At 42.3% G+C, this 26,775-nt stretch overlaps 1 protein-coding gene across 1 annotated transcript in view; it reads left to right on the top strand.

The window, feature by feature from the left end:
* The window catches only part of LOC109622842 (5-hydroxytryptamine receptor-like), a 668,994-nt gene that overhangs the window by 459,181 nt on the left and 183,038 nt on the right, over nt 1-26,775 (top strand). The gene's annotated exons all lie outside the window — the stretch shown is intronic.

Raw genomic sequence — 26,775 nt, forward strand, 5'->3', positions numbered from 1 at the left:
AACAGAATGTGAAATGTTTAATTAAATATGTTAATTTAAGGAAACCCACAGACAAACCGAATTTCTTAAGACCTCTCGTTTTTGTGACAGTTGGTCGTTGTATGAGAAGTCATGAATACTACACAAAAAATGTTTCGGTGAAGGGTAAAGATTAGGGAACTAATATTTATTAGACGGTATTAGTGACGGTATTAGACACTGTCCCGCCCCTAGCCTGGAACCGTTTCCGGTGCACTACCGCTGCATAAATGGTCTGAGACTAATTTCCTGCTTTCCGTTCATCAAGTTATAGTAAAAACGGCGATTTGATGTGTCGCATGCATGTGTTTAGCCCACTTTTATATTTGTTCACTTCCAGCGGGACACCCGGAGCTGGTTTCAGAACACAACCGGTTCATATATGGTCTGCGCTAATGTTCCTGCTTTCCATTCATCAAGTTATAGTAGAAGCAGCGATTTGATGTGTGTCACGCATGGGTTTAGCCCACTTTTATATTTGGTCACTTCCAGCATGACACCCGGAACCGGTTCCGGATTATTACCGGTTCAGATAAGGCCTAAGACTATTTTTCTGATTACCGTATATCAGTTTAAAGAAAAAGCAGTGATTTGATGTGTCGCATGCATGGGTTTGGCCTAGTTTTATATTTGGCCACTTCTGGCGCGACACCCGGAACCGGTTCCGGGACACTACCGGTTCATAAATAGTTTGAGACTAATTTCCTGCTTTCCGTTTTTCAAGTTATAGTAAAAGCGGCAATTTGATGTGTCGCATGCACGGGTTTGGTTCACCTTTATATTTGACGAGACACGCGGAACCGGTTCCGGATCAAAACCGGTTCAGATATGGTCTAAGACAAGCAAGAAAATATCTAACCGTTCATCAGATTATCAAAAAAGCAGCGATTTGATATGTCGTATGCATTGGTTTGGTTCACTTTTATATTTGGCCACTTCCGACGGGACACCCGGAACCGGTTCCGGAACACTACCGGTTCAGATATAGTCTGAGACTACTTTCCTGGTTACTGTTCATCAGATATTCGAAAATGCCGTGGTTTGATGGGTCGCATGCATGGGTTTGTTGCTTTTTCATATCTGGCCCCTTCCTGGGGTATCGGTCCGGAACACCTAAATGGCCATAACTCCGGAACGGCTGGAACGATCTGAACTTACTGAATGCTTTCAGGATTGGCTGGTCCCCTCTGAAGAGTGGTAGATTGCTACTGTAGGATTTATGACCCTGGATTGGGTTTTTAAAGTCTTTACCTGATCTTATCCCAGCGTCGTTGATCCTGGTTAAGCTGCTTTCCAAGCAGCTAGTCCAGGTGGCGATAAGATCGAGGAGTTACCTGATAGTTGATATTTAGATTTACAGTTCGGGTTAGTTTACCCGGAATGCCCATTTGTGAAAGTTAGCATTATTGTGAGCCTAATGTCGTGTTTATCCCATTTGATTTTTGTTTAAAAGTTCATGATTATCATCCGAGAGTACGTTTCATGATAGACATAAAAAATACTCACATTTTTGCTCGTTCACAGAATTCTCATGTAGGTATGTCACATATCTTCTGATAATTTAACAATAAAAAGGAGATATCAGTTTCTCCGAGATTTCGCCTTTAGTTTTTCAAACTACTTCATTGGTTATTCCCTCTTGTAGTTTAGGCTTTATGCTAATAATTCACCTAAATAACAATTGATCAAAAATATACAGGAGATACACAAAATGATCGGGACAGACAAAATTTTCACTCTGCAAAAAATGTTTTGCTTGTTTATTTATTCACATCGGTCGAGGAATTTATTATAATTCTTATTTATTTACCCCAACATGAATAATTGGAGAAGTCTAAATTTGGGAAAGATCGGGCTATTCTCCACGAAGTTATGAAGGTTCTTGAAAAAGGTAAAATTATTTGATAGTCAACTTTGCGCTGTTATATCTCCGTATTCAATAAACTGATTTCAATGAAATTTTGACCATTCATGACCATTAATGAACTCTAGAAAAAGTTCAACCTAACTTGAAATTTTTAACAAGAGAAAAAAAGAATAGTGATTTCATTTATTTCACGATTTTTTAGTAAATTGATCTATTTTTGGGGACAAACGTCTTGACATCCCGCTTTAACAGTACATCAAAACTTCAAACGCACAAATCTCAAGAAGCAAACTTCGCACAACAAATCATTTTATTATTCTGTTCTTGCTCACTTGTGATGAACTTAAAATAAGAAGATTAGGTGCGCTGGTTTTGTTTACGAAGAGATTTGTGCTCTTGAAATCTTGAGTAGGTGCCAAAGTTGGCCATTGTGGCGGCCATTTTGGGATTCTAACAAGTCTGTCCTTAATATGCAGTCCATAACTTTCTCAAGTTGATGATGATTAACCTGGGCTTGTTAGGGGAATATCTGTAAGTAAAAAGAAAATCGGGTAAGTACTGTTCCTTTGAATTCCACTAAGAATTTGCGTCCTTTGACAGATACGTATTTCGACCTCAACTGTAAGGTCGTCTTCAGTGTCTTGTACTTGACTCGATTGATTATACTTTTAGGGGAATTGGGTTGAAACAGGCTTAACAACCCGCTGAGGAGATGTAGTAAGTACAGTAATCATTCGTTTGGAAATTATCTGTCAAACAAGCTATTTGTCAACTTATATGGTCATTCCAGCTTTTGGATTTTTTTTTTCCATTTAATCCCATTGTACCCTAAATTTCCAAATTTTATAGGAGGCAGAAATATTACTAGTTAGCTCTTCATCAATAGTAACTCATATTTTGCATAGAAATTTCAAGTTAAAGTTGTTTTAATTTAAAAAAATAGAAAATAACCCAAGTAACAATGGTAGCTGAACAGTGAGAACCATAGCTGAACAATGGTTGGTTAACGGTGTCAATAGCTGAATAAGCTGGAAGCTGAATATCAAGTTGAAGAGTAGTTTATTAAGTGTATAACGTATCTCTTGTACAGCCTATCATCGTATGCTGAATATAATACGTAATAGAAGATTATCCACCTACTCTGCATTTCTTTATTCAGCTTTTCTTCAATATTGAAGATTTAGCATTCAATAAAGTAAATATAAAAAACAACAGAAATGACACTTAGTACCACCACTTAAAAAAATACTAGAGGAATGTGAAGTAGTGTTAATTTCGAAAAACATAGAAATAGGATTTCGTACCTGCCGCAGAAGCCACCATATCGAAACGCAACCTGCATGGAATATGCAAATGATACAGTATCGCTTGATTAAATATTTTTATCTGAATAATTGTAAGGCATCAATGATATCCCTAGTGTTAAACAATCACCAAGCGAAAGATAACCGGCAGGTTCCAGTTCCGTGGGCAGTGAAGGTGGTGGTTCGTGATGCGCAACTCGATGAGCCGGCGGAAGAGGAAATCGATTATTTGTCAGAAGTACTCGGCCCTTAACCAAACTTATCCAATGAATCAACAAGAGAAGCATAGAAATTGTCAATTGAACATAATATTAGGTATCAAGCACTAAAACATCTCTTAGGGGCTGTCCATAAACCACGTGGTCATGAGAGGGGGGGGGGGTTCGGTCATCGACCATTTTGTATGGACAATTAAAAATTTTTGTATGGACAAATGATCACGCGGGGGGGGGTTTGAAAAGTCCCAAAAAACGACCACGTGGTTTATGGACAGCCCCTTACGGATTATAAAACTCCAATACCGAGATGACGATAGAGATGTGGGTTTTTTCATGTCGAAACTGCCAGCATTCTCTAAAAATAGATAAAAGAACATGTATCTATCCACGCCTTAGTAGTATTTTAAGGATATTTACCTGTATTTTTTATTCATTTTACGTGACTTTACCGGAGATTCACGATTATCAAAATCGAGAAGCACTGAACTGTAAACAAAACAATGATGCTTTGACAGCTAATATATGCGTTCATATCCAGCACTTACATCGCTTATTCAACCTCAGCACAGCCTTTGTTCAAAGCTGTTCAACCTTTAATCAGACATGGCAGTGTATAACTTGTTCTCCCACGAATCACTAAGCCCGTACCATTCCAGGTGGAGCAGATGCTAAGGTATGTGACTATGAATCAATGCACCCAAGTTCGATTCTCAATTATTATAAATATTTCTATATTTCTCTTTCAGCCACTATGAAGTATATCCTACATCTACGCCTACAAAATCCTAATGGTAATTCTGGCTAGAACTCTGTGGGACAGTTTATTTATTTTTTTTGTTGGTGCTGCATAAGTGATGATTAATTGCTGAATTAAAGATGATTAAACGACTCCAATGCTTCATCTGATCCTTATCTGTTCTATAAATAGAATAATAAATTATTCTCATTCTGGATATAAGCGCTTCTTCAATCTTAATTCAGCCACTTGGAGAGCTTAAATCAACTTATGGCTGAATAAAATCACCAAAATTGGATGTTTAAGAGCTGAACAAACGATTACAGTTCTTTTGCACAGCTTTTGTTCAAATGAAGGCTGATTTGCACAAGCTACAGAAGCGCTTAATCAACATCAAATTGTTACCTGGGAAGTTTATAGGGGAGTTTGGGTCAACTAAGCTCTAAAACTATATGCTGCCGTCACCTCCCGTCCATGAGACTATGTGCGAACAACATTAAAAAAAAAAAAACATTTAGGATATTTTTGAAGTATATAAGCAATGGCTCATCGTTTGGAAATGTTCGGAATCGGTGGTATTAAGATGAGAACTACTCATATTTGTATGCGTGAAAACTCAAATATTTCCAATACTTTGAGATCACACTCGCCAAAAATGGTTTCTTTAGAAATAGTCCATATGGGTTTGATCATTTATTTGATTATTGTCACGTAAAAATCATGAATAAAAATTTAAAAAAATGAATTTTTACCTTGAAAATATACCATTGCCTAATTGACCCCATAATACCCTAAAATTCCATCACTTTAATGACTTTATGTATGTAACGTTACTCAATGGAGTTGGGGCGATGGTATTCCAGCGAAAAAATCATTAAAATCATAACAAATGCCGTAAAATAGCAGAAATTCTCAAATTTCAGGGGGAACTGGGGTAAAACGTTTCTATAACTTGCTTCAGAGTAGTTGCCCGTACATGAATCATCCACCAATCAATTCTTGAGAACATTTGCTTTCGAATAGCCATCGATGGTCACATAGGGTCTTGTATTAAGAAAGTTATTATTTTTTTCCACCTTTGGGCTTGATTTAGCCCAATGTGCACTGATACACAACTAGTTGATGAACTTACAGTAAAAATTTTAGAATATTCGATGCACTTTTGGAAAAGTTAGAGCTTGTTGAACATTTTTTGAAAAGTGAAAATTTTGCCTACCCGATCATTTTGTCTATCCCCTGTATTTGAAATTCCGAACAAAAATTTAAATATCTGTCATAAAAATAAAAATATTTCAAAAACTGAAATTTAAGAATTCTACATAAGGAAATAATTCAAATAGTTTATCATTTTTTTTTTTTTTCTAGAAAACCTCCAAGATGTTCCACTAAAATCTGTTATAGAGGGGAATCTTTTTCAGAAATTTTGACGATATGTTACTCAATGGTTTCCGCAGAATTTTCCAATGAAGGAGTTTAACCAACCTGAAGCGAGTAAAATAATAAAACAAACTCTTACGAGGAATTTTGAAAGAAATCTGACCAAAGGGGTTATCACGAGCTTTCAGCGGGGCGGGCTTAATGAAGTTCATGAAACTCTGTGGAGATGCAAGGATTTATCAAAAAGATGAAAAGAGAGTAGCAAGTGCACGACAATTTAATCAGAGGATTAAGGTTTTTTACGGCATCATCAGCATCGGCAGCTATGTTGGATATGAGCCTCAAAATTTCAAAGTGATAATTCTGTGCCACCAAAGCGAATATTCGTATGAAAAAGTATCATCCTAAATGCTCACTCGCAGTGATTGCGATGATACTTTTTCTGCTGCGTTGCTGCAGAATTGACAGTTTTTTTTTCACATCAAAAATGCGAGGCAAACAATCATTGAAAAGCAAAAAGTCAATGATTCGTTTGAAAACTTAGTGATGCAGTAAGACACCTTAAATTTCAGCAGTCCAAAAGAAAAAGTATTGGTACTTAATGAATTATTACTTCATGAATTTTGACCAGTAAACGTCGAAAACCACCCATCAGTGCATCGCCGCCGCCATCGCCACCACGTGCAAATTTTCAAGAGAACTTTCGTTTATTTTAATGAGTTTGAGTAAACCTCTTAACGGCGAGGTGCTGGCACGGAATGGCTGCTTCTTGTTTTTTTTTTCTCCTCTATCTAACCACACTGCTCCATTGGCACGTTCTTTCCGATGTACTCTGCGTAGTCTGCTGCTGTATGGTTGGTGTTGAGATTTCGTTCGATCAAGCTGCACGGGGTTGCTGTCTGCTGGTTCATCATCCACCAGAGAAGTTCAAGGAGGTGAAAACTTTTAGGCAGATTTTTCGGAGCACAAAGCGACCAGTTATGGCCCGCCCAGTTGAGATGCTTCTGGAATGGATGGAATTCCATGGTGATGATGAGAGGATAGGATGGTTGGCTTTTAGAAGGTGAATGAATTTATGTGACGTTGAATGAGGTGCCGCCGTTCCAATTAATTCAAATAACTTGAAGCATTCGCCGGCTTAACGGTTAGTGGCTTTTTAAAATTCAATAAATTTCCGCAGCGGTAAAGGCTTTGGGAGTCTTTGCAGTTTGAACGATTAACGCCAAGCGCGAGAATTTGGCTGATAATTTCTGTGTTTAATAGGGGTAGTCAGGTTTATTTAAGCTTGAATAGTTTTTTAACTTCTTGGAGCCATCTATTATCATCTATAAAATAAAAACTTGTATAGTAGTTTCAATCTCTACCAATAATTTATAACAGCCTAAGAAGAGATAGAAAGTTCACACGTGAACTACACTTCACTCCACGTGGATTACCTCAATGTTTTATTTACACAACTTCACCGTACAGTACTGCGCCCCCATTCACCTCTCTCACTCTAAATCCGTTGAAATACCCTTCAACAGATTTGTTATCTTCTCCGAACTGCACTTTTGCACTTGATTAAGCTACTTCATCTAGCCCAAACCCAAACGTAACACCCGGCTGATGGATGATGATAGGCGAAAAACCGCAGCCAGTGTGAACCTTGAGCAACCTCTCTCCTCCTTAACCATCCAAATCCACCCAACCAACCCTGGAAAGAAATGATCCATCGGAGGCGAGCCGTCGTCGTCATTCGCCAAGCTTGGAAATTCGAAAACTTTTCTAATAAATTACCGTGGCATTTCGGGAGCGCGCGCATAAAATTGGATCAAGTAAAAGTACTCGGGTTGGTTGGTGCTCTTGGAATCCGCTTTCCTCAGACGACGGCGACGGAAGCAGCATCAGCCAACTGGCTTAAAAAATTCCACCGTAACGTAAAGTCGAGATGAATGGCAGCATCAGCAGCAGTGGCGTTCGGCGGGCTGGTGTTTTCCGGAAGGGAAACTCGTTTTCGGGGTTTTCCCTGGGATAGAATGTTTGCTGTTGGCATTCGCTTGTCTCGTTGTCGGCGTCGTCGTCGGCGTCGTTGGATGCCGGCTGTCGGCCCGGAAACGGGATTGACCATAGTTGCTTTTGCATAAAAGTTTAACAGAACGGGGAGTAATGGTTTGAATTACCGGTGTAAACAGGTCGGATGAGTGAGGATAAACGTCAAATTCTTGCTGCGGAGAGGTAATTTTCCTGCTGGAAATACAATTTTCGAATTCCGGTTCCGTTCGGTATGGTTGTGTGTTGGGTAATCGCGAAAATGGAGTTTTATTTCAGTGGAAATGAAATTAACATTTGCGAGCGACGCGCCTTCCTGAGAAATAAAGTCAATTGGTGTAATGCCTTTTGCGAAGAATAATTCAGTATCGAAATATGTTCACTGAATTTCAAGAGAAATTCTATGTTTTTTGTCGGAAATTCGACCGTTTGAAGGTTAGGCTTTAGTTTTTTTTTAATCTTTTCTTTTTGATGAACTTTAGACCTATGCTAATTCTTCACACCGTATGGATTTAGTAATGTGAGGAAAACCTTCATTTTCTCGTTGCATATGCCCACAATATTGGCAACATCAAAGTTATTTCCTTGAGAAAGACACAATATATGTGACCAAAACATTGGATGTAAACTTTAAATCCACTTTAGTGTAATTTCTTCGAATAGTGAAAGCCACAACATCCAAACATATTTGCATTTAGTTTATCAGGATCAGTGGTACGAAAAACTTGTAGTTAAAAGGCACAGAGTGTTGAATTTGTACAAAATCGCGTTCTGGTGGGATTCGAACTAACGACTCCGTATTCGCAAGACCGGCACTTTAACCAACTAAACCACAGAACAGGTAATGATTCTGGGGAATAGAAAGCCAAACTGACTCCCGAACCACATCGTGAACACTTATTTTTCACAAACCATCTCTCTTTCGGCTTAGATGCCAATCCACAACATACCCGCGTTTGTGCGGAATATTCATGGTTTGGGCTGGGATTCAGCTTGACTTTCTATTCCGCAGAATCATTATCTGTTCTGATTATTTTGTTTTCAATATATCAGTGTACCTGTGGTACCACCGAGCTTACCCCAAGTTCCATACTGATCAACCAGCTTTTCAGGTAGAAAACAATATTTTAATATTTTTAATTCACAGTATGAGCGCCGTGGCAAATAATCAAGGGACCGGCAACCTATTTTTTCACTGTGGAGTTTGACTGGTTGGATTGTGCCTCCTTACGTGGAGCCAAAATATTCACCAACACTGTCGGGAAATTTGAATATTTACCTTTTTTACGAGGGATATCGGTACCAAACGCTTACGTCACATAAGATCTCATAAAAGTGTTGATCATGAAAAAGCGGCATAAATTGATAATTTCCAATTTCAGAGTGTCGATGTTTAGGTAAAGTTCCTAAAAAGAGTAGGAATTGCTTGTGAAAATACACACAACACCTCTTTTCGCAACTTTGTTCGCCAAGTGCGTTTTTCCTTATTTTCTCCCGCTGCTGTATTGAGTGAATATTGGTATTAGTGAGCACTAGTGTGGGTCATCGGAACCGTTTTCTCAGATCAAAGCTTTTTTGGTTCCGTTTCAGGTCCTGAGTATCTGTGCAAAATTTGAGTACGATCGGTTGCGTCTACACTTTGCGCATTGCAATTGAAATTTGTATGGGATTTTGTATGGGAAAACATACTTTTTTGCATTTTTGTCATAAGTTGAAAAAGTTTATCTGAAACTTTTAAACCGATACTGTAAAATGATAGCCTAGAATGTTCTGAAAAACTTTGTTGAAGACTGCAAAGCGATCCGATGCTTGTAAAAATAGTTATAACCAAAGGACCGCATGCATGTGCTTATGTTTTAACATGTAAAGGAATAACAATAGCAACAAATTCATGCTGTTTCGCCAAGCAATGCCAACGCTATAACTTTTTTCATAAGCATCAGATTACTTCGCGGTCTTCGACAAAGTTTTTCAGGACATTCTAGGCTATCATTTTACAGTATCGGTTTAAAAGTTTCAGATAAACTTTTTCAACTTATGACAAAAATGCAAAAAAGTATGTGGCTATGTTTTTACTTTATCGGTTACATGGTTTTAGAAAAAATTGAGCTTGTTATGAGAGAAATGCAAAAAAGTGTGTTTTCCCATGTAAAACCCCATACAAACTTCAAACGCGATGCGCAAAACGTAGACATAACCGATAGTGCCCAAATTTTGCACACTTATTTGGGTCCTGAAATGGGATCAGAAAAGTTTTGATCTGATAGGATACCATTGAATTTTTCATTTTTCCATATAAACGATGACCCACTCTAGTGAGCACTGATTGCGTATGATAAGCGGAAACAAAATCAAATCACCGTAGCACCCCCGTGCAAATAATGGAAAACGATCTACGTTATTTATATTTTTGTACTTCCATACATATAAGACAATAGCTTGCCAGTGCAATTAGGAAACGTTTTCGCCCTACTGGATTAGCATTTTTTTTAGCATAAGCATTAAGCGAGTCGCCCATATAGCCGAGGCGGTAAACGCACGGGTATTCAGCATGACCATGCTGAGGGTGACGGGTTCGATTCCCGGTCAGTCCAGGATCTTTTCGTAAAGGAAATTTCCTTGACTTCCTTGGGCATAGAGTATCTTCGTGCCTGCCACACGATATACACATGCAAAATGGTCATTGGCAGAGGAAGCTCTCAGTTAAAAACTGTGGAAGTGCTCATAGAACACTAAGCTGAGAAGCAGGCTTTGTCCCAGTGAGGACGTTATGCCAAGAAGAGAGAGAGATTAAGCGAGTCGCACCTATTCGTAGGTGGTACAGTTCTAGACCGCTGTTTGAGGGCTGCCTCCTTCCTGGACGAACCAAAGCACAAAGATTTGGTACCAATCTCTGACTCTTAGACAAGACTGACGCAATCCTCCAATGGTCGAGAACTGTCCTGGCCACGTCCTTGCGACTGCTGAGGGATGGGAAAGGATGATTAGTATTTCACCTATGAAAGATGTAGACAGCAGCTCAACCATCTCTCAGGCATAGGTCTCACAAGAATGTGGTTGTTGTTAGTGGAAGGGTCATCTCCAAAAGATACGTTTGGTCAATTTTCAGGCGCACAAAATATTATTTCTTTGTGTTGTGACCAGTGTTGAAAAATTCATTTCGTCATATCTAAATTCAATCACCTACAGCTCATTTAAGAAGCTGAACCTGAGAATATGGTATATGAAAAACTTGTGCGGCTAGACCAGTTCTGCAAGAAAGTCACGGAAAACCCGCTATTTTTCGAATATTTGATGTAAATGTCACGGACTACCTTTGAAAAATGCCAAATGATATTCACCGTGAATATCATTGGGATTTTTCGAAGGTAGTCCGTGACATTTACCCTAAATATTGAAAAAGTAGTGGTTTTTCCGTGACTTTCTTGCAGAACTGGTCTAGCCGCACAAGTTTTTCATATACCATATTCTCAGGTTCAGTTTCTAAAATTAGCTGTAGGTGATTGAATTTAGATATGACGAAATGAATTTTTCAGCACTGGTTGTGACAGTTGCTTGCATTATTCATCCGGGTTGTTTCTTTTTCATCTTAGTCGTTGCAGAACTGGGTGGCCAAAAATCTGGAATAGAAAACGGTATTAACAACACGGTAAAGGCTGGGTATGCTGCGTAATTCAGGTCCCATTGTGATCCACTAGCCTCTGCTCAGCAACTCCTATCCCTACCTCCTCGCGGTACCGGCCGGAAATTATGAGCAACCATAGGGAAGATCGGGTAGCCAACCCCGGTGGGAACTTTGGTCGTAGGCTGACAGGGAAGGGGGGGGTTTGCTTCGGCAAACCTGAGCGTCTGTTCTCCAGGAGGAGCGGCTCACAACAGCGTCTGATCCCCATGTTAGAGGCGGCTGATCTACGTCCGAGTGCCAGGGAAGAACTCTTAGCTCAACTGTGCACTATGGTCCTTTGGAAAGTAGGGGGTTGGTGTCAGGCCCTACGAGCCAGCCGTAAAAAAACCATTGTAACGGAAAATCAGCAACATAATAATACGAACCGAGACCAACGGCAACGACCCCAGTGAACAAAAAGGACTTGCGGATGGAAGTTCGGTACGTGGAACTGCAGATCTCTCAATTTTATCGGGAGCACCCGCATACTCGCCGATATACTGAAGGACCGCAGGTTCGGAATCGTAGCGCTGCAGGAGGTGTGTTGGACAGGATCCATGGTGCGACGTTTAGAGGTAATCATACCATCTACCAGAGTTGCGGCAACACACGTGAGGTGGGAACAGCTTTTATAGTGATGGGCGACATGCAGAGGAGTGTGGTTGGTTGGTGTCCGATCGACGAAAGAATGTGCAGGTTGAGGATCAAGGGCCGATTCTTCAACATCAGCATAATAAACATGCACAGCCCTCACTCCGGAAGCACTGATGATGACAAAGACGCATTTTACGCGCAGCTCGAACGCGAGTATGACCGCTGCCCAAACTACGACGTCAAGATCATCATAGGAGACCTAAACGCTCAGGTAGGCCAGGAGGAGGAATTCAGACCGGCGATTGGAACGTTCAGCGTCCACCAGCTGACGAACGAAAATGGCCTACGCCTCATAGACTTCGCCGCCTCCAAGAACATGACCATTCGTAGCACCTTCTTCCAGCACAGCCTCCCGTATGGTTACACCTGGAGATCAACAAACGGAATCGCAAATCGACCCTGTTCTGATTGATGGACGGCATTTCTCCGACATTATCGACGTCAGGACCTATCGTGGCGCTAATATCGACTCTGATCACTATCTGGTGATGGTTAAACTGCGCCCAAAACTCTCAGTTGTTAACAATGTACAGTATCGGCGGCCGCCCCGGTACGATCTAGAGCGACTGAAGCAACCGAATGTCGCCACCGCATACGCGTAGAATCTCGAGACAGCGTTGCCGGACGAGGGTGTGCTCGATGTGGCCCCTCTAGAGGACTGCTGGTTTATAGTCAAAGCAGTCATCAACAACGCAGCCAAGAGCACCATCGGGTAGGTGAAACGGAAGCAGAGTGGTTCTGGAAGAGAAGGACGCAGCGCGGGTGGTAATGCTGCAGTATGGAACCCGACAGAATGTGGAGCGATACAGACAGAAGCGGAAGCAGCAGACCCGTCTCTTCCGGGAGAAAAAGCGTAGTTTTGAGGAAATGGAACTGCTGTGCCGTTCACAAGAAACACGTAAGCTCTACCAGAAGCTCAACGCATCCCACAAAGGCTACGTGCCGCAAGCCGAAATCTGCAGGGATAAAGACAGGAGCCTCCTAACGGACAAACGTGAGGTGATCGAAAGGTAGAAGCAGCACTTCGACGAGCACCTGAATGGCGAAGCGAATGTAGGCACGGGGGATCAAGGCAGCAGAGGAACTGACTATGTTGGTGCAGCAGAGAATGGGAACGAACAGACTCCCACGCTGAGGGAAGTTAAGGATGGCATGCACCAGCTCAAAAACAAAAAGCGGCTGGTAAGGACGGTATCGCAGCAGAACTCATCAAGATGGGCCCAGAAAAGTTGACCACCTGTCTGGACTAGTTAGCAGTCAAGATCTGGGAAACCGGACAGCCACCGAAGAAGTGGAAACAAGGGATAATCTGTCCCATCCACAAGAAAGGCGACAAGTTATTGTGTGAGAACTTTCGAGCGATCGTCATTTTGAATGCCGCCTACAAAGTGCTATCCCAGATCATCTTCCGTCGTTTTTCACCTAAAGTTAATGAGTTCGTGGGAAGTTACCAAGCCGGTTTCATCGACGGCCGATCGGCAGCGGACCAGAGCTTCACCGTACGGCAAATCCTCCAGAAATCCCGTGAATACCAGGTCCCAACGCACCACCTGCTTATCGACTTCAAGGCGGCATACGACAGTATCGATCGCACAGAGCTATGGAAAATCATGGACGAGAACAGCTTTCCCGGGAAGCTTACCAGACTGATAAGAGCAACGATGGACGGTGTGCAGAACAGCGTAAGGATTTCGGGTGAACTATCCAGTTCATTCGAATCTCGACGGGGACTACGACAAGGTGACGGACTCTCCTGTCTACTATTCAACATCGCCCTGGAAGGTGTTATGCGGTGAGCCGGGCTCAACAGCCGGGGTACGATCTTCACGATCCAGCCAATTTGTCTGTTTTGCGGATTTATTTATTTATTTATTTGACAACACCAACAGACAACAATGGTCCCAATGGTTGAATAAAACTTAAACCAGACAAATACATTTGTACAAAAAAACATGAAAAGTTAGTTACTAATCGTTATTCGAACTAGAGAAAAAAGAGAAAATGCTACGGCGAACATTTTCACGACTAAAATTAAAATCAAACACTGATGCCACCCTGTTGAAAGTTTGCTGAATGCCCAATAGTGCGCTGTTTAGGCCATAATTGGTGCGCCGAAAAGGTAGTCGTAACATAGAATGATTTCGAAGCGCCCTGGGACGAACGTTTAGATTGACAGCTTCTAGGATAGCGATGCAGTCAATCCGACCCTATAAAACATCTGCTATGAATAGTGACCTAGAGACATTCCTGCGTACTTGAGTGTGTCCAGATGAATCAATCGACATCGACTTATGTAGTTGGGTAGCCTATGAGGATCACGCAAAGGCAAAGTATTCTCAAGTAAACCTTCAGGTCATCTGCGTAGGAAAGGCGGGGACATTTCAGCATTACATCATTGAAGTATATGAGGAATCTTAGTGGTCCCAATTAACTTCCTTGAGGAATACCGGAGGAGGCGACGAACTCATTAGAACAAAAGCCTTCGACTGCTACGGTGAATCTTCGGTTGACCAGGTACGACTTGAACCATCGCGGAATATTTCCGCTAATTCCTAATCTTTCTTTTTTAGTGACTACGATGGAGTGGTTGAGTTTGCCAAAAGCCGCAAAGAGATCAGTGTAGATGACGTCCGTTTGAGTAGATGCCGCGAATCCTTCTGTGACGTGAGATGCGAGGCACAAAAGATTTGTAGTGGTTGATCTTCCCGAGATGAAGCCATGGTACTGCTTACAGTGAAATAACAGAGGATTCAGAACTGCGAGTTCGAATAACTTGTAAATAGCACACAGAGATGATATGCCTCGGTGATTATTCACGTTCTTCCGGTCACCTTTTTTGTGGACAGGAAACATAATGGCATCTTTCCATATGGGCGGGAACACCCCGCTTGAAAGGGACAAGTTGAACACGTGCCGAAGAGGAACAAGAAGATGGTCGATGAATTTCATGACGAAAATAGACGGGATACCGTCTGGACCGAGATTAGACGACGATTTTAATTGCGATGCGGCTGCAGATATCATTGCGTCGTCAATGTTCAGTGAATGCATGTTGTTACCAACCGCCAATGGAACATTGGAAGCAGCCTGATTCACTTGGTCGTTCGAAACACGTTCGCCACAAAAAATGTTCGCAAATTTGATAGCGAAAAGTTGGCTAACTTTTGCGGGATCTGAGGCGACTTCACCGTTAAAGGTCATAGTTGAAGGAAAGCCGGGTTCATGCCGTTGAGTATGAACATACCTCCAGAAAGACTTGGGTCGCGCTTTTAGGTTACGCTGGATTCTTAAGTTGTAACGCCTAAAGTTGTTCCGAACTTTGGTTTTGTATACGGAGTTCAGTCGTAAGTAGTGTTCCCGCAAGGGAAGCGTGCGGTATTTAGAGCAGTTCCTGAGTACAGCCCTTATCCTAGTCTTTGATCTGCGAAGCTCGCGTGTCATCCACGGTTTATCATGATTTGTGTGCGCCTTTTTAGGTACATGTCGCTCAATAACGTGTCCAATTATGTTGGAGAGAGTTTGAGCAGCCTTACCACACGGGAAAAAAATCGTTGCCGGATCCATGACTAAAATGTTATGAAATCATAAAACTTGTCGCTTCATGATATTGTAACTACAAGTCATGATATCGTGACGTTAACAACGATTATCATGAATAATAATAACTGATTCCATCAACAAAAGCCATGGCCGTCAAAAGCGTTATGAAAAAATTAAGCTCGTTTTCATAAATTGAATGCCATAAAGCTGAGTCATGGTAGCATGGCTCTGAGTCATAAAACTATGACGCTGAGTCATCTCAACCAGACGCTGAGTCGTATAAACATAACGCAGAGTCATAAAATCATGAATCACAACAAACGAATTTGGGCACTGTAAGCGTTACGCAAACCCTCGTGCAGAATCACCTACGCCGTTTTTGTCACTTCTGTCAAGGCGCCTTTTGTGAGCGGCAGTGTTTTCCGGTGAGATTTTTTTTTTTGGTTTTCGAAAATGTGTAGTGAATTGTTCTTACTTAAATAGTAGTAAACTATATAATTATTGAACTACATTCCAGAAGTTGAAAGTGGAAAAACTCCATATTCCGGCACAAAACTCCGGCCAGCTTCATCAGCAGCAGAACAATCAAGCTCACGCATAATTCTGGCACAAAATTTTGGTCATTTTGATAGATCTCACACGAGCAAGAAAAGGTCGGCAAACTGCAAGAAAGTTGTTCGTCTCTTTCTTGCATGTGTGTGATCTGTCAAAATGACCTGGCTAATGTCAAACATTTCGAGGTTAGGTTTCGTGGTGTAATGAAGAATAGACTTGCGTGGTGTAATGAAGAATAGACTTTGTTTTTTTGCAGCCAAACAAGACAAAAGAAATCTCAAAAAGTGCAGCCAAATGACAAATACCAGAATCATAAAAATTACTTCAATATTCAGGAACCTTGTTCATGATTTCAAACAGCGTGCTTCACGATAACATGACCTTAAATGCCACTTTGCACCAATTAATCCGATAGTATAAATTACAAATACTAGAATCATGCACACTGCTTATGTTTTTATAACATGAGATCGCACATCGATCCAGTACCATAAATGACAAATACTTGCACCATGAGTAATGCTCAAGCTTTCATAAACTTAGTTCATAGTTTGAGTACGTACTTCATGATAATATGAACCGACTTACCAAATTTCGCTAATAAAACTGGAACCATAAATGACAACTACTAGTTCTATGAAAACCGCTTCTGGTTTTATGAATCTAGTTAATAGTTCTGGTATTCATGGGCATGATATCATGACTTAACTTACAATTTTTTGTCAATAAATATGAAAAACGTAACGCCAAGGTGACGTTACGGCAACATGAGTCATGAAAGTATGACCTTTTTTTGTGGTGTATATTTATAACATAAAAACACACATTTTACGCGAAATCATGACTCATTTAGCAGGTTTCAAGCAGCGGATTTTTTCCCGTGCAGCATCGCGCCCATCCAGAACGTTTGGCCAGTCGATAGAAGCAAGAAACTCCGAAATACTGACATAGTCTGCTTTCCGAAAGTCGTAAGAAACAGTTGTGATTCCTTCCATCTCAGTAGTACGGCGATCACTCAAGGAGATGATCAGCGTGGGATGGTGCCTTACTTGTTTGACTAGCGGAATTGGGGCGATCGAGATGAACGGGGCAACATTTTGCGCACTTACAAAACAAAAATCAAGGCAACGGTTGTTCTCGTTAGTCACATAGTTGATTTGGCGCAACGTAGCGGATGATATGGATATTATTGCTAGAACATTTGGAACGGTGGCAGAACTGTACACTAGACTGGGTCAACAAAGTCGATTTTTCGGAACAAAGCTTTTTCGATTCATTTTAGCGTCCAAAGTAACTGTGCAAAATTTGGGAGCGATTGGTTGCTTCCCCGTATTCCGCATTGCGATTGAAATTTGTATGGAATTTAGTATGGGAAAACGTGCTTTTTTGCATTTTTCTCATAAATTGAAATTTTTCGTCTAAAACAGTCTAACCAATGACGGTAAAGTATAGCCTAGGATATGCTGAAAAACTTTGCCGAAGACCACAAAGTGATCCGACACTTGGGAAAAAAGTTATAACGTACAGATTGCCCAGTGGTGCTTAACATTTAACATGTGAAGGAATAACATCAATAATAAAATCTTAATTTTTGACCAAAGTTACCTGGCGAATAACTTTTTTCACAAGCGTCGGGTCACTTTGCGGTCTTCGGCAAAGTTTTTCGGCATATCCTAGGCTATACTTCACCGTTATTGGTTAGACTGTTTCAGACGAAAAATTTCAATTTATGAGAAAAATGCAAAAAAGTACGTTTTCCCATACTAACTTCCATACAAATTTCAATCGCAAAGCGGAATACGGGGACGCAATCAATCGCTCCCAAATTTTGCACAGTTGTTTTGGACGCTAATACGGATTGAAAAAGCTTTGTTCCGGGTTGATACGATCAAATTTAAAGTTTCTCCATACAACGTTGACCCACTCTACTGTACACCCACCTGAAACGTGAAGCAGCAGGTCGGACTGGTGGTGAATGCGGCTAAGACAAAGTACATGCTGGTAGGTGGGACTGAGCGAGATAGTACAAACCTTGGCAGCAATGTTACGATAGACGGGGATATTTTCGAGGTGGTAGAAGAACCTACCTCGGTTCCTTGCCAACGGCTGACAATAACGTGAGCCGTGAAATACGAAGGCGCATTATCAGCGGAAGTCGTGCCTACTATGGGCTCCAGAAGAAACTGCGGTCAAAAAAGATTCACCCCCGCACCAAACGTACCATGTACAAGACGTTAATAAGACCGGTGGTTCTCTACGGACACGAGACATGGGCGATGCTCAATGCACTCGGAGTTTTCGAGCGACGCGTGCTAAGGACGATCTACGGCTGTGTGCAGGAGAACGGTGTGTGGCGGAGAAGGATGAACCACGAGCTCGCTGCACTCTACGGTGAACCCAACATCCTGAAAGTGGCTTAAGCTGGATGGATACGGTAGGCAGGGCATGTTGCAAGAATGCCGGACAACAACTCTGCAAAGCTGGTGTTTGCAACTGATCCGGTTGGTACAAGAAGGCGTGGGGCGCAGAGAGCACGATTGGCAGACCAGGTAGAGCGTGATCTGGCGAGCGTTGGGCGTGACCGACGTTGGAGAGCTGCAGCTACAAATCGAGTATAATGGCGGGAAATTGTTGATTCAGTGATATCATGAATTTGATGTTGAACTTAATAAATGAAATGAACGTTCTTCTACTACAGGGTGCGTGCGGTAATTTTTCACTAACCTTCAAACAGGAATATTTCATCAAAGGGTTGCAATAAAAATATTAATCGCACATCATCAAATGCACCATATTTCTAGTGAACTGTGAAAAATATAAAACCATTAATAATCAAAAACGTGGTGGTATGAGAAAATATTCTCAGATCCAATGTTTTACACTAGCGCGCCCAATAACATTTCGGGTTCTACTATTTGTTGTGCAAATAATACGAAGTCAGTAAAATGTAATGTGTAAAAGCCCGATAATGATACACGAGACGTAATGATACAGATATGCTTCAAAAATTATAATTTAAATAATTTTGACGTGGTGATTTTAACACATTATCGTATAGCATCAATAAAAACTGGTTGTTTTTCCGATACATTAGACTAGGGTACAACTTTTTTTTAGCAAGCATCGGATCACTTAGCGGCCTTCAACAAAGATGTTCCGCATAGAATTCCCTATAATAATACTAAAAATAAGGGTTATTGAACGCTTCCAGTGCCATCTAGTGGCAGAAAACTAAAACTGTGCCAATCCTGCACATATTTGTACCAGTTTTACCATATAAACTTCAGACTAGTCGAGCGACACCTAAGACCTTATCAATTCAGCTCAAATTTGTGCTGTAGCTTATGGGAGTCTAAAACAGCAAATTGAGGTGGTCAGACTTAGGGTATTTTAGTTCTAAATTTTCTCATAAATGTTTGAGCAGCCCTAGTAGAATACCATTGCTCAAATTAGAATTTCCGACTTCTTCCAGTTATTTCTAAGCTATCTTCCATTCCAGCGATGAAGTTTTTTGTAGGTAACAAGCCTATGGAATCCCCCAACTACACTGAAAAAAACAGCTTCATATCATTCTTGACAGCTGAGAAAATGCAGATAGTATGCAGCTGCTCCATATATTTCTACTCAAGTTGTTCGCATTTTCGTCTTATAGAAACCTCTTTTTAAAATTTATGGGATATTTTTTGAACGGCACACATAACGATGATACCATTGGAGCTCCTCGTACAAAAAAATATTCTAGTTTTACCTAAAATAACACAATTGTTGACCAAGATATAGAGAACAACACTAAAACGGACTTGCAGCGGTTCTCAGGATCGTTCAAAAAAGGTTATCGATATTAGGACCACAAGTGGAAGGATCGCAGAAACCAAATGAAATTTGAATTGATCGTTAAATGCATGTGCCAAACCGTTTTGAGGAGTGTTACGTCTGTTTGTCTGTGGTTAAATATACTCATTACGATCCAGAAACGGTGGTCCTTAAGTAGATCGACCAGTATTGATGAAATTGAGAGATCTGCATTACCAATTTTCCAAACGCAAGTCATTTTTATTCACTGGGTTCGTTGCTAGAAAGGTCCTGCATATTTTTGTTATTTTCCTATGCCAATGATTAAACACAAAATCGAAAAAAAATCTGGAATTCGTTGACTTACTCAAAGATGATGTAGAGCGTAGCTGTACGATTCACACGTGATCGTCCTGCCTGTTGCCTTAGAAAAGTGGTTTATATATTCTCCTATATCCGGTTGAAGATTATTTTGAGAACTATACACAGTATCTTCTTCACATGACTTGCATCCTGTCGTCCAGAATAATTAATTTAGGTAGTGAACATGGACTATGGCGTTATCTTTGCCAATCTCCGTTGTGAGATACGATTACCCTCCGTGCACCTCCGTGGGTCTGTTCGATTGTAAACTGTAGATGGTTGCTTCCATGCAATATTGCAGTTTTGATGTTTATGCGGGTAATACATAGAAGCCTTGGAAATTATGAGACATAATTGGGTTCACCGAGTTAGACGTTCTGGGCCGTTAACGACCTCGTGTGAACTGAATGGTTGAGAATAAATTTCAAAGGGATTGAACTTCATAAGAAGGCCCTTAACCTCAGTGTTTATACAAACTGATGCAACCAGAGGCCCTAATCAATTAGAACGACCCACTGCGCTTGAATTCACATTCTTTGCGGATAGTTAACCTTCAATCAATCTTCATTATCCTGATCGCCGAATGGACGGTCCGGCATTCGAGTAAAAACCGTATATCAATTACACCGACCGACCAACCGACCAACAACAACATCGCACCGCCGCACCGGCCACACGCAAACACTTTCTGGCGTATGTAATGGATGGACCCGGACCGGACCGGAGTAAGTGTTCTCGGACGAGAGAAATGGCGCACTCGGTAGGAATAATCAGTGCATGAAATTGTTCCTTCTGGTTATGTGAGCAGCTAGTGCACCGTGAATGTGGATGTGTGTTTGTCTCTGAAAGGCCACCCCGTTCTCTCTTTCTCGGTGGGTGCGCGCCTTCCATGCATGTGCGGCAGCTAAGCTGGGCACACAATCTACTAGAACTAGGTACCTACCTAGTATCTACTCTTAGGAAAAGGAACGTCACCGTGGTCGTCCCGGTTCGTTGCTGCGGTTGGTTTGAAGTACCTCTCTGCTCTACACATCCATTAAAAGCATGCTCTTGAACCATCAAACTGGATTTTTCAGAAGCATTAAATCTATGAGTGGCCGGGCATTGGAGTGGCCAACAAATGACCGTTGATTGAGTTAGAGCTCGAGAGTTGGTAGATTGAACTCGCAAAATTTTTCTCATCTTATTTATTTATTGATCACTATCTTCGTCATGGACGCACAGATTGTTTGATTAAACTAGGTTCCTTATTCTATTCTTAAACTCTAATTTAGACATATTAAAATCGAAATCTGCACTAACTGCATTAAAAGCTTTCAAACACGCACAAAAAGGACTATTTTGACCATAGTTGGTTCTATGAAGCGGGATTGCAAGAAGCGTTGAGCTACGGAATCGTCGCGGTGGAACATTTAAGGGAATTTCACCAAGAAGTGTTGGACAATCGATGTTACCATTGAGGAGATCAAAGACGAACAATCGTTGAAGTTTAACTCTCCTCGCCGCCAAAGATTCTAAATTAATGAGCTGGCAACGGTCTGGATAACTTGGAAGGTTAGTTGGATCCGACCATGGAAGCTGCCGCAACGCAAATCGCAAGAATCTACGTTGCAGACGCTCAATCCTTAACGTTTGCGTTAAATGGAACGGTGTCCAAACTGGTGCAGCATACTCTAAAATGCTCCGAACTAGTGCGCAGAACAGTGTTTTCAATGCGTAGACGTCAGTGAAATCCGAAGCATGCCGGTGAATAAAACCTAACGCTGACCACGCTTTGCCAATAAGTGTAGAAATGTGCTCGTTGAACCGGACTTTCGAGTCGATTAAAACTCCGAGATCGTTAATAGACTGAACACGCGCTACTGGAGTCGATCCGATTAAGTACTGATTGATGACCGAAGTGTTGCGGCGAGTGAAAGATATAACCTTGCATTTGCTTTCATTGATAAGCATCCCGTTGTCACCGCACCACACAAATAGCGTGTTCAAATCTTCTTGCAATGCCACGCAGTCTAACGATGAAGTGATGGCACGATACAATTTCAAATCGTCAGCGAAGGACAGCTTACCGCATGCAAGCAGCTGGTATAGGTCGTTCACAAAAATGATGAATAGCAAGGGTCCTAAAACGCTGCCTTGAGGTACTCCAGAGGAGATGCCGAAGTTGCAGGACCGCGCCGAGTTAACTGAAACACATGCTGAACGGTCCGAGAGATAAGAATATAGCCACTTTGTCGCCCAGTGTGGAAATCCAAGGTGGGTCATCTTTTCTACGATTGTAAAATGAGGCACCGTGTCGAAAGCCTTCGCAAAATCAATGTAGATTGAATCGACTTGGCGATATGATTCCATCTCGCGTGATAGTTCAGTGACGTAACACATCAAGTTTGTTGTGGTCGAGCGATTCCGTACGAATCCATGCTGGCATTCGGATAGGACCGGCAAGGTGGCAGTGTGCAGTGCATTGTGGACCAGTTTCTCAAGAACTTTGCTCAAGCAGCATAACAGTGTGACTCCACGATAATTTTCGACGCGATTGGAGCTCCCAGATTTGTGAATTGGCACTATAACACCACTTTTCCACGCGGACGGGAATGTCGTTTGTGCGAGCGAGCGGTTAAATATATCCGTAATTGGGACCGCAAGAGCAACAGCACAATTCTTGAACAGCACAGGAGGAAGACCGTCGGCTCCTGGTCCTTTTTCGGCGTCGAGATCTTCGAGAGCCCTGATCACTTCCTCCACAGACAGCTGCATGGTTGGAAGGCGGATATCAAACACCGGCATGTTCACAAATCTATCACGACGTGGCACTGGTGATGCGCGAGTAAAAACGCTTTCGAAGAAGACGGCAAAGAGATTGGCTGCCTCAGTGTTAGTGTGCGCTTTAACTCCCCTGTATTCCACATTAGCCGGTATTCTATTGTCGGAACGCTGCCGTTTAATGAAGCTCCAGAAGGAGGAAGGATCATGTTTCACCCGGGACTGGATGCTAGACACGTAACTATCGTATGAAGAGCGCAAAAGGGAACTGTACCTATTCTCCACGTCGCGGAGGAAGCTTCTGTCATCAGTGGACTTCGAGGAGAAAAAGCGAGTGCGAACCTTCCGTAGAACGTTGCGAAGATTACGAAGTTCGGGAGTCCACCACGGCTTGTTGTGAACGGAACGAGTTATGTGTCGAGAGCGTGGAACGCAGTCACCGAGGATCTCGTGAAGCTTGTCATAGAAAGTCATGAGCGCTTCGTCTACCGAACTGTCCATGTGGATCTCCCATCTGGCAAGAGATAACGATGCATTCAGCGCAGCAAAGTCGCAACGCTGGAAGTTGAAGCTGGCATCCGCGGTTACGTCCTCGATTACTGCAGGTAGATCGTTGTTGGCGCTAAGTAGAACAACGAACGGCTGGTGATAGCTGTCAACATCCATGAGTGGAACAGGCGATTGGACGAGCTCAAAATAATCAGGTAGACTAACAAACACTAAGTCCAAAAGGTGACCATCAACGTTGACTATGTTGTTGATTTGCTGCAGGCCAGAAGCGAAAACCGTTTCAACAAGTGTCAATTCTTGCTCGGACGAAGCGTTCGAGGGGACATAACCATTGATATCTTCATCTAGCTGCCAGTTGAGGTTAGGAAGGTTATAGTCACCTAGCGACATGATAATATCCGTCCCTGACATGGTATCAACAATTTGCTGTATTGCGGATGAATGAGCGGCGTACAGGTCCGGATTGGACCTCGGTGGAATATAAACAGCAACCACATAAAGCGAAAAGCCACGCAACCTTATGCGCACACCAACTTGTTCAACATGTTCATGTCCAGACCACGAAACAGTTTCACATTGCAAATTATTTTTAACAGCGATGAGAACTCCGCCTCCTCTAAGGAACTGACTAGAAAGAATGCTCCTGTCGCAACGAAAAATAGAGTAGTCCGATGTGAGTTCAGAGTTGCCGATGTCTGGTCTGAGCCAAGTCTCTGTTAGTACGATGATGTCGTAATCGCAGCTTGATAAAGCCAAGCGTAGTCGTGAAGTTTTAGTGCGCAGCCCTCTGACGTTTTGGTAGTAGATGGACAACGTTAGCGGATCAGTCCCAGCACTAGATGGAGATGGTTCACAGGCGATAAAAGCATCATTGGAGGTGATAGCAGCACCGTCGCGCCGGGAGCCGTTGTCGACTTGTCTTGTAGGTGTCCGAGCGTTTCTGCGATTGCCGACTGAACTGCAAGCGGATGGAACCTCAGGGAATGGACCGTTACTAATTTGATCGTACTTGCCTAGGTGCAGAGATCGGAAGACCTCTAATCCGTTTCCAAACACAGGGCCAGGGCGACTTGGATGGCAGCTTACAACGGCGGCGGGGTGAGGAGCGGTAGAAACGGGCGCGACTGTGTAGGAGGGACTAGAGGCTTCCTCAATGCTTCGTTGCGTGCGCCCTAGGTGCGGAGATGTGAACAGGTGATGTGTAGCGGGGTCACTTGGAGTTTCATCATGCTCACGAATCGCGCTGTACGCTTGCCCATTAGGGATGAGTACTGTGCGGTTGTCAGGGCAGGAACTGAAAACGGAAGTATCTTCAGCGCGAGAATATGATCGTTTAGGTTCGTACTTGCCTGGGAGTGCTGAGCGGGAGACCTCTAGTCCACTTCCAAACACAGGACCAGGGCGGCTCTGATGGCTGGAACGTTTGAGTCGACTGTTCGATGCAGCAAAAATCCTCACGACTGTGATGGAAGGACTAGAGGCTCCCTGAAATGCTTTACAGCATGCGCCCTGGTGTCAGCATTCGGTGGTGTCCATTGAACGGGTAGCTTGAGGTGACGGTGTTGCATCGAAATCTGGCGAGACCACAATTGTAGGCGTCTGGGGATCAGTATCGGGCATCCAATAATTTGAAGAGCGATTGTCTTCAAACTCTCTAAAGAGAATTCCTCTTGGCCAAGTGGACGGATCAAGAGCCGCAGTGCGATACTTGGGGTCCACCCCGACTTTGAATGAAACAAAGTTGAGCGTGTTCACATCTGTCCCTCGCTTGATAAGGGGAATAGCCCTCACATCCTCGCAATTCAGACATTCTCTGGTGACCTTCTCAACTGCATCCGATTTGACTGAAGGGTGCAGTCGTGAAAGGTATATCCAAAATGTGGCGGTTGGTTGCGGAACCGTGGCGACGAACACTTCATCAGTTACCTTAGTGCCCCCAAGAAGAGGCTTGCTAGGTTTAGGATCATCATCGGTGCGACGACGTTTGCGACTGCGACTCGGAGCGGGGAGGGATTGGACCTCGGTGGGGAGCGAAGGAGGTTGTAAACCAAAACGATTTGTGAGCTGAGCTATCTGCTCAGTATGCTCCTCGAGTTTACTTTGCAGAGCATTGTACGCAGCTTCTTGTTCCCGCAGAACTGAACTTATCGTTCCACCGAGTGATGAAACAACGTTTCGGAAACGAATGATTTTCATTAATTTAGAGCATTCATCACACATCCAGTGCATATTAGGCTCATCAGATGCTGCTTTTATTAAGTTTTTGTCCAAAGTTGAACATTTCACATGAACTATATTGTCGCAAAAGCCCATGCACGTAACCACATCATCGGTGCGTTTAATTGTTTTTGCACAACGGTCACACGCGGACATATCTACGGCGACGACGACGACGACGACGAGCGCAAAAGCAACACGAAACAAGTCCACACAATGTCAACGACAACAAACGGACCTTCGGTAGGTACGTGTATAGAGTGTGCGAAGACAAAAATAAACACAAATCAACACTGGCTGTACACAACTGATTGGTTGAAAGAATTATCAATTAATCGATATTCTCCACAGCCACACGGAAACTTTCACAACGATTCAATAGACAAAAATTAACAACACGATACTGAACTAAAAACAATGTTTGTCAAATGGTAAAACACTGATAGAATTCGTAATAAAACTGCGTCGAGGCGGAGCGTACTAAACCGTTCTACCGTATTAAATCAATTTTAAAATGGTCTTGGAAAGACAAATACCTGGTGACTGGAGGATTCTGGAGTACAACTTGTTGAACAGCTTAACGAGTGCGATGTTCATGATTGTTAAAAGACGACGGGTGGTAATCAGGACTCCGATGTAAGTGGGCGACTCATTTGAATTGGTAGAAGAAGCGTCTATGGTTTTGGACTCTAGTGTTAAGCTACAATATTACTGCAAAATGAAATTGCGATATTTTGCAGCAAGAGGTGGAAATTCAGATACGAACGAAATACTTGAACCATACTGTCTTGCATTGTATTTAAAGGAAATGCCAATTTAAGTCCAGCACTTTGGGTTAGTGGAATTAGTGTCAGGCGAAAATGCAGTAAGCGAGAAATATAAGCAAAATCCGGCAACGATGGAGGCACCGACGCCAGAGATGAAAAAGACCTGCACAGAAAAAAATATGTAATTAAAATTCAGCGAGAAATCATGCACATAAAGGGAATGCTAGAGTTAGTGCATATTTACATGATGTATCATGTAAAATTACGTTACGTTCGTGTAAATTTCCGCCAATAGTCGTGTAACCGGTTGTAGTCCATGATGGTTTACGCGATGGTTGGCGTAAATTTACACGATGGTAATGGAATTTTACATTATATCTCATGTAAAGGTGCACTAAC

This window comes from Aedes albopictus, chromosome 2 (genome assembly GCF_035046485.1).
Source record: "Aedes albopictus strain Foshan chromosome 2, AalbF5, whole genome shotgun sequence".
In the NCBI taxonomy this organism is placed as follows: Eukaryota; Metazoa; Arthropoda; class Insecta; order Diptera; family Culicidae; genus Aedes; species Aedes albopictus.